The sequence below is a fragment of the Formica exsecta genome, unplaced genomic scaffold (genome assembly GCF_003651465.1).
Source record: "Formica exsecta isolate Colony F162 unplaced genomic scaffold, ASM365146v1 scaffold164, whole genome shotgun sequence".
In the NCBI taxonomy this organism is placed as follows: Eukaryota; Metazoa; Arthropoda; class Insecta; order Hymenoptera; family Formicidae; genus Formica; species Formica exsecta.
In genome coordinates this window covers 39,701-42,196 of record NW_021848957.1, presented here as the reverse complement: position 1 = coordinate 42,196, position 2,496 = coordinate 39,701, and positions in this window count along the sequence as shown.

Below are 2,496 nucleotides of genomic sequence, written 5' to 3'. Positions count from 1 at the left end.
CAAAATTATTATTTATTTAATATTTCATGAGAAATGTTACTATGCGCAACATTCCAAAAACTTTACAAAAAATAGTATTCAACCGCTAGTTCGTTTGTTTACCGCTATGCGACGCGCGAACTCGTATTTGAGATTTGGTCATGAGAATTATATAAAGCTTGTAAAGAGCAACTAGCAGGAAATTAAAAGTGTAATTACTTTTTATCAGTTCAATTTCTGATACAATCTTAACATAGGGAATTCAGATATTGGATTGTTTAGAAAATATTACACGGCTCAAACCCGAAAGCCAAACCTAATATTTATGTAGACTACGAAAATCTCAAATATCAAAGAACGTAAACTATTTTCAGTATTACATTTTCAGTACTGGCAATAAATAATAGGCCGCAATTTTCAGAATTTGCTCCCTGAAACGTACGAAACATATCCCTAACATATCCCATAGAAATCCTTAGGATGTTCCACAGGATCTCCCTGGATTCTCTAGAGGCTAGTATTCGGCTATCATTTACTCTTCCTCAGGACATCCAGAGGAGATCCGAGGATTAAAATAAAATATCCTGAGGATATCCTACATCTTTCTACATGTTATGTCCTGGATGCCCTTTGGACGTCCTAAGGACATTCTTTTGCTGTCTGGGTATCAAAATATTTTTTTATAAGTATTGAAATTATTTTATGCATATACGCGCACATGTAAAATATTATTCTCGCAAAGAAAAGAGAAATAAATAATAACTTTAGACTTAAAGAAACTAAATTTATTTTAGAGTAAAACTTGTAAATTGTAAAAATTGTAGTGAATGAAACAAAATCCTTGTAAAACAAAATAAATTATTGTGTATAGTTTTGTAATCTTTATAATGTTGAGTACGATAAATAAAATAAATTTCTTTCTCTAATACAAAATAACATCTGCAAAAAAAAAATTTTTTCTTATCTATTATCCTCAAACAAAAGCATCTCGAGTAATTACAAATGATTTTTTTAATCTAGAAACAAAGACTTTATAAAGTTTTATGCGAGAATGTTATATATTACATAAGTATACTCATAGCGTTGACATCAATTTTAACAATACGCAGTAGCCTAAGAGAAAGTGTTCATCACCCTATCACTTTGAAAACTAGATTTTGAGTTCAAATTTTCTAAGATTTATTTTCTTTTTTAAATATTTATTTGTATTTATTAATATTTATTTATTATTAAAAAAATAATGTATAATATTTAAACGTATGATATATTCACATGTATGATATATCCGATTTATGTCGCGTTTGATGCCATATTTTAATCGCATAAATCTTGCGATCAAAACAAAAATAAACTTTGTTTCTCAAATGTATGAAAATATTAAGTTTATATTCCTATTTAAATATAATAATTAATCAATTATTTAAATTATTATTCAAGAAAAAATTAAATATTTTACGTACAACATTTATAGTTCATTAATATCAACTGATTGTCGTACATAATATTCATACACATAAGAAACAATAAAATCAGCTGTGCAGTAAAAATCAATATTATATGATTCGTAAAATCAATAACAGATGACAGAGATCGGTACGCGTGTATGTGTAGTTACGGATCTGAGCGCGCGATATCATTGGCAAACTTTTATCGCTTATAACTCAAAAACTATTGCAACCTCAAAATTTTTGTATTAAAATTTTTAACTTTATTTTATCTCTAGAATACACTATTAAAGTATTGTACGGAGGTTGTGAGACACCCTGTATATATGAAAGGTTAGAGATAAAAGAAGCCTCGCGAGAGAGGCTTCGGAACTCTTTAATGCTAGTCATCTCGCTTGCTCTTCATTCGCTCTCGCTCTCGCTTTCAATGACTCTCCAGCAGCGAGGATCTTTCCTTATTTACAATACATAAACATAAAAAAAAACTAAAACTTTTATTTTGTATTTTATCGATTTGAAAATAATTGTAATGGTTTGATAAAATTTATGCGATTAAAATATGGCATCAAACACAACATAAATCGGATATACAGGGTAGGCTATTTTAATGTATCCACTGAAATATCTTAAAATCTATAAGTTTAAGACAAAAATGTTTCAGACAAAAGTTGTATCGTTTCGAGAGGGCCACATGATAAAAATTATGGGGTAAACCTTCGAAAAATCCACCTATATGAAATAATGGGTAAGAATACCCAATTCTTATGTATTTTTGCCTCCTGAACACGAATATAAAACTTAAAAATGGCGGTCGGACTCGCAAGTCGAAGAGAAACACAAAAATCCAACCAAACGCGAAAATCCAACCCATGTCCGAGGGATGCATTTTATTAGTAATAATTCACCCCTGGGATATAGGTTTGGGTTAGGTTATATCTTCCGGAAGTGGAGCCCCCTCGTAGGAGGCGGAACCCACTGTGTCCACGTATATACTTTACAACGCGAAGCGAAGTCCACCTCACAATTGTTGTGTGGATGGGAAAGTGTATGCGTGGACGCAGTGGGTTCTCCC